Here is a 6,698-nt window from a genome sequence, read left to right on the forward strand (position 1 = left end):
AGTCGTACTTACTTTACTCTTTCTACCCATCAGGGGAATACAATTCCTCCTCTATTTCAGTAAATTTTTTTTTTTTTCAGTAAAAGTAAATAGCAGAATCGTGGATAGGGAACTATACTAGTGACCTACCTAATTTTATTGTAGAAATTTTCGGGATCAATGATTGTACCATGCAAACTAGAAATACTTTTTCTTGGATAAAGGAGGAGATTACTCGATCCATTTCCGTATCGCTCATGATCTATATAATAACCGGGGCATCCATTTCAAATGCATATCCCATTTTTGCGCAGCAGGGGTATGAAAATCCACGAGAAGCAACTGGGCGTATTGTATGTGCCAATTGCCATTTAGCTAATAAACCCGTGGATATTGAGGTTCCACAAGCGGTACTTCCTGATACTGTATTTGAAGCGGTTGTTAGAATTCCTTATGATATGCAACTGAAACAAGTTCTTGCTAATGGTAAGAAAGGGGCTTTGAATGTGGGTGCTGTTCTTATTTTACCGGAGGGGTTTGAGTTAGCCCCACCTGATCGTATTTCGCCCGAGATGAAAGAAAAGATAGGCAATCTGTCTTTTCAGAACTACCGCCCCACTCAGAAAAATATTCTTGTGATAGGTCCTGTTCCTGGTCAAAAATATAGTGAAATCACCTTTCCTATTCTTTCCCCAGACCCTGCTAGTAATAAGGATGTTCATTTCTTAAAATATCCCATATACGTAGGCGGAAATAGGGGAAGGGGTCAGATTTATCCCGACGGGAACAAAAGTAACAATACAATTTATAATGCTACGGCAACAGGTATAGTAAGCAAAATCATACGAAAAGAAAAAGGGGGGTACGAAATAACCATAACGGATGCATTGGATGGACATCAAGTGGTTGATATTATCCCCCCAGGACCAGAACTTCTTGTTTCAGAGGGTGAATCTATCAAACTTGATCAACCATTAACAAGTAATCCTAATGTGGGTGGATTTGGTCAGGGGGATGCAGAAATAGTACTTCAAGATCCACTACGTGTCCAAGGCCTTTTGTTCTTCTTGGCATCTATTGTTTTTGCACAAATCTTTTTGGTTCTTAAAAAGAAACAATTTGAAAAGGTTCAAGTGTCCGAAATGAATTTCTAGATCCGTGGATTTATCAACATCAAATTTGTAAAAAAGAACAAATTCTTCCTGGCAATTAGGTTAGGTATGATGAAAAAAGTATGAAAAGTCTTTTGCTTGTTTATATTCTTTCTCTAGGAATTACTTTTACCGCATTCAAAATCTGTATATTGTGAAGAAGACTATTTGTCTTTACCCCTTCTTTTCTTTTTTCAATCTAAATGGGAGGGGTGTAATTATATCCCTATTGTCAGATTGAAATGTCACAGAATGGGTTTTGTTTTCTAAATTCAATTTGATTAGATACTAAACATAAGATAAGTAAGCGGAGAATAGAAAGGAAGGATAAATGAGGGGAACAAATAATTACAGGGAGTATTCTTCGTCTTCCTAGCCTTCGGCACAAGAAAAGGATGTGTAAAATTCCTTTTCTTGTGTCGAAATAATAACAATTCCGGATCCCATTCGTCAAAGATTTCTATTCTTAGTTTATATTTTTCCAGATTTTTCAGAACCCTTTATTTTTTTAGATTTACTTATAATAGATAATAGATTATAATAGATAATAGAATAAGTAATAAAGTAATCGAATAAGTAATAAGGATAATATAATAAGTATAAAATAAGTATAAATAAGTATAAAATAAGTATAAGTATAAATAAGTATAATATAATATAATAAGTAATGGACAACCAAAAAAAAGAGAAGGAATCCTTTTTTTTATAAATATAAAATAGAAGCAAGGCGATGAACTTATAAAAAAATTTCAAACTTTGATGAAATACTAAAATAAATAGAGTAAGGTTAGACTAGTCTAGAAAGGGTTTGCTTGATATCTGGTCGACAGAAAAAAAAAGAAATATTAAAATTAAATATTAAAATATTAAAATTAAATATTAAAAAAAATTAAATATTAAAATTAAATATATATTGTGATTGTGTCATCCAGGAAAAGGAAATTGAGTGATTCCTTTTTTTCTTCTAACCTTGAAAGTATCGATAGATACTATCGAAGAACAGATGCTATGAATCAATTAATCGAGTTCATTTTTCAAAAACATCATCGGAAAAAGTGATCTATTTGTTGTCATTTATATTTATACGAACAAAATATTATGATCATTAAGAATTCAACGGGACCCCTCCTCGCGAATCAGACAAAGAAAGAGGAGGCGGGCCCCGTTGAGTTCTTACACTTTCATGCCTATAACTTAGTTCATCCCATTATTACATATTACAGGGACGAACCCAATCCAGAATATGAACCATAAAAGAAAATACCTATTAAACCGATCACAGGAATACCAGTTACCGTACCTATTATCCAAAGAGGAATCCTTCCAGTAGTATCGGCCATTTATCCCGCTTCCCTCCACATATTTCATCAAGTGGTCATGCTAAAGACATAAACAGTCATAGATAATTATGAGATGCAATCCTTCCGAATGGGATAAGAGAATTCCTACTATTATTTAGTATTCTACTACTCTTTTTTTCTTAATTGAAGAAATAATTGGAAAATAAAACAGCAAGTACAAAAATGAGTAATAACCCCCAGTAGAGACTGGTACGATTCAATTCAACATTTTGTTCGTTCGGGTTTGATTGTGTCATAGCTCTATAATTAATTCGGATTAGGTTTATCGTTGGATGAACTGCATTGCTGATATTGACCCCAAAAAAGAAACGGTAGGTACAGCTAGTCCGTGAACAGCCAACCATCGCACTGTAAAAATTGGATAGGTTCGATCTATGGTCATTGGGTCCTCCTAAAAAGATCTACTAAATTCATCGAGTTGTTCCAAAGAATCAAAACGGCCGGTTATTAATGGAATTCCTTGTCGGCTCTCTGTAAAATACTCGTTTGGACGAGGGCTTCCAAACACATCATAAGCTAAACCTGTGCTGACGAATAACCAACCCGCAATGAATAGGGAAGGTATAGTAATACTATGAATGATCCAGTATCGAATACTGGTAATAATATCAGCAAAAGAACGTTCTCCTGTGCTTCCAGACATGCTGAGCTCCGCATATTCTTGTAGGGGATCGATTCCGTAAAAGATGAGATCAGTAAACGGAAATTCACTGAAATTCAATCTTTGTGAGATCGTCAATATTGTACCAAAGGTATTTTTAGAGTATACCGAATCAGTATAGCTATCCTTCTTCTGACACAGCAACGCAATTTCAAACAGTATATCGACATGAAGTGCTAGATAATTTCTTTCTTCTTCTTGCTTGTCGATGTATAACCACGTATCATGCGATAGAAAATTCCTCAAATTCCTGGAATATAATATAGGGGATTCTATTATTGGTTTGGGGCTAGAAACGGAAGATCAGGTAACCCGTGAATCCAACAAGTTTATAATAATTCATGAAGGAAATTATCATATTTCCGCAAGTCAATTAGATGCGAAATCTAAAAATTGACTTTTTTTCGTAATTGCATAAGAGGTTTTGTTTTTTGTTGTAAGCCCTCCTTTTTTTATTTTAAGGAATTGCTTAGTCGTCTAGTAACAAGTAAGAGTAGTCGATAGTATTAGATATAGATAAAAAAAAGAGCAAGGAATAAAAAAAAAATTCTACTAATCAATATTTGTGAGGCGGCCTTTCTTGTATTCTTGTATTAGATCCAAAGGTTTTTTCTTGACCTAACTACAAAGATGATGAATCTATTTCTTTTTCTTTTCTACTCTTGTCCTGCCGCTCTATTTTTGTGAATACCGTTTAGAATGATTGATGAATCAAAAAATTTCAATTGAACTTATTCTTTCAATTGGTATTTTTGCTTATCCCCGTCTCTTTTAAAAATTGAAACTTAGGTAAGTGCTTTATAAACATATGTATAAAAAGAACATATTTCATTTAGCTCCTTCATGCCTACTCTAACTAGTTATTTCGGTTTTTTACTAGCGGCTTTAACTATAACCTCAGCTCTATTTATTGGTCTGAGTAAGATACGACTTATTTGAAAATTAATTGAATGAACGAACAATTAATAAAAACAAAGTTTTCTGTCCTATTCCATATATTCTATAGTTCCTTACCGTGTTAATTATCAATTATTAGTTATTGATATTCATGGGCAATAGAGATTAATATTTAGGGATAGATATTACCTTTCTTTTTCTCCTTTCAAATAAATTGAAATGATTGAAGTTTTTCTATTTGGAATCGTCTTAGGTCTAATTCCTATTACTTTGGCTGGATTATTCGTAACCGCATATTTACAATACATACGTGGTGATCAGTTGGACCTTTGATTAATTAACATCTCTTTTTTTGACTGACCCCTTTAATTTTAATTTAATTAATTTAATTCAAGGAGGTCAAATTCGAATTGCTGTTCAATTTTTTTTTTTTTTTTTTTTTTTTCAGTTCGGTGTAATTTTCGACTTAACAAGAGCGGAATCACGCTCTGTAGGATTTGAACCTACGACATTGGGTTTTGGAGACCCACGTTCTACCGAACTGAACTAAGAGCGCTTTCTTATCATAATAAATAAGACTGTAAAAAAGAGGATTCTTTTATTTTATAACCCCAATACATCGTGCACACCTATACTATCATATATCATATATAATATGAGAAAATGATAGATTATGTATGCTTAATTTTAATCAATCTAAAACTAAAATGGCTCCCTCCTTACTGCTCAAAGGAGAAGTAATAGGTAGGGATGACAGGATTTGAACCCGTGACATTTTGTACCCAAAACAAACGCGCTACCAAGCTGCGCTACATCCCTTTCAATTGGCCTACGATGTTATTGTAGAGAATCCCTGTCTTGTTTTCCACACCCTTATTTCATCTATTGATATACAAAAATTATCTTTCCATTTCCTCTTTTTGGTCTCATATCATATAACAACCATATAATGAATAATAAATGAATCTTTTTGGCGGGAATTCTCAGGCAGAAAGGGACCTATTTTGCTGTTTTAAGAAAAGGAAAATCTTATCTATCGAATCATTGTACATTTAAATTTTAATTTTGAATTAGGAATTCCGGGTACAAATATACAAATACAAGTGGTCTTTAACCACACATACATGTGATTATATATGTATTACCATAATGTATGTAATACGATAAAGAAGGAGGATTTTAAATGCGAGATCTAAAAACATATCTTTCCGTAGCACCGGTACTAAGTACTCTCTGGTTCGGTTCTTTAGCGGGTTTATTGATAGAGATCAATCGTTTCTTCCCGGATGCGTTAACATTCCCTTTTTTTTAATTCTAGTTATTGTCGCGGGACGGGGTGAAAAAGATTAGATCGATATACAATCAAATATCTGTGACTAATCTCTCGCCCCCCCTTGACTTTAGTTGTTTTTAGAATTATAATTATATAAGAAATGAATTCTAATTATATAAGAAATAATTCTATTTAGTTTTTTTAGAATTCTAATTATATAAGAATTATATAAAATAAATAAGGAAGGTAGAACGAAAAAAGTGGATTGAACCTCAACAAAACTTGGGTTCAAGCTCCAATTAAATTACTAGTAGAGCGAAAAGAGAAATGTGGCTGGAACAACAGTATCCTACAAGATACTTAAAGAAAATACCGTACTGTGATTCTAAATCGAGTTAGAAATCATTGTATTACTTATTTACTATTAGTATAATACATATTGATTTACTATATTGATTGCAATTGATTGCAACGAAATCTTTCAGGATTTGGTTTTGAGTTAGCAACTTTTATTTATTTATTTTCATTCCTTTCTTCTTCACTTTTGATCGGAAAATAGAAGAGTTGGGTGAATTAAAAACTCAAAGGGGGTTCATGGCCAAGAGTAAAGATGTCCGAGTAACGATTATTTTGGAATGTACCAGTTGTGTTCGAAACGTCGTTAATAAGGAATCAACGGGCATTTCCAGGTATATTACTCAAAAAAATCGACACAATACGCCTAGTCGATTGGAATTGAAGAAATTCTGTTCCTATTGTTACAAACATACAATTCACGGGGAGATAAAGAAATAAATCGAATCAAGTACTCGTATGTCAACCCTTCCCGAGAATATGAGAAAATAGGACATTAGGTATTTAGGTAACATTAGGTATTTAGTATGAGAAAATAGGACATTAGGTATTCAGGTATAATAATATATATTATATAATATATTAAGTAATATTAAGTATATAATTAGTTAGATATAATATATAACTAATATATAACAAATATTTTATTTATATATTAGTCTATATTTGTATTTCCTTGTCTATTCCACGCTTTCTTTTTAAAGTGAAGTTTTTAGTTTTAAATTATTCGATATGCACGTTAATAAATTTTTAACCTTTTTAACCTGGTATATGATTGTATCAATATTCTTTTATTTTTTTTTATTCTATTTTTTATTTAGTTCTTATTTTTTTAATAATTTTTTTCTTTATTCTCGAGTCAATTATTTATTTTTTTAGTTTACCGTCTTCGAATGATTTTTAGTTTACAGTCTTCGAATGATTAGGAGTTGGATTTTCATTGATTAGGAATTAGATTTTTAATATCACTAACTATTTTTTTTTTTATTTTCTATTCGTGCATAATGATTATTTTAATATTG

The 6,698-nt window shown here is 32.0% G+C and overlaps 2 non-coding genes across 2 annotated transcripts; both read right to left on the bottom strand.

The window, feature by feature from the left end:
- Positions 1-4,531: 4,531 nt before the first annotated feature.
- Positions 4,532-4,605, bottom strand: TRNAW-CCA (transfer RNA tryptophan (anticodon CCA)). Its single transcript has one exon. It is a non-coding gene; the product is annotated as a tRNA-Trp (tRNA).
- A 189-nt stretch (positions 4,606-4,794) lies between these two features.
- On the bottom strand, positions 4,795-4,868 carry TRNAP-UGG (transfer RNA proline (anticodon UGG)). Its single transcript has one exon. It is a non-coding gene; the product is annotated as a tRNA-Pro (tRNA).
- Between the last annotated feature and the right edge of the window lie 1,830 nt (positions 4,869-6,698).

The sequence above is a fragment of the Durio zibethinus genome, unplaced genomic scaffold, assembly GCF_047325235.1.
Source record: "Durio zibethinus cultivar Kanyao isolate XHJ-2024 unplaced genomic scaffold, ASM4732523v1 HiC_scaffold_185, whole genome shotgun sequence".
Lineage (NCBI taxonomy): Eukaryota > Viridiplantae > Streptophyta > Magnoliopsida > Malvales > Malvaceae > Durio > Durio zibethinus.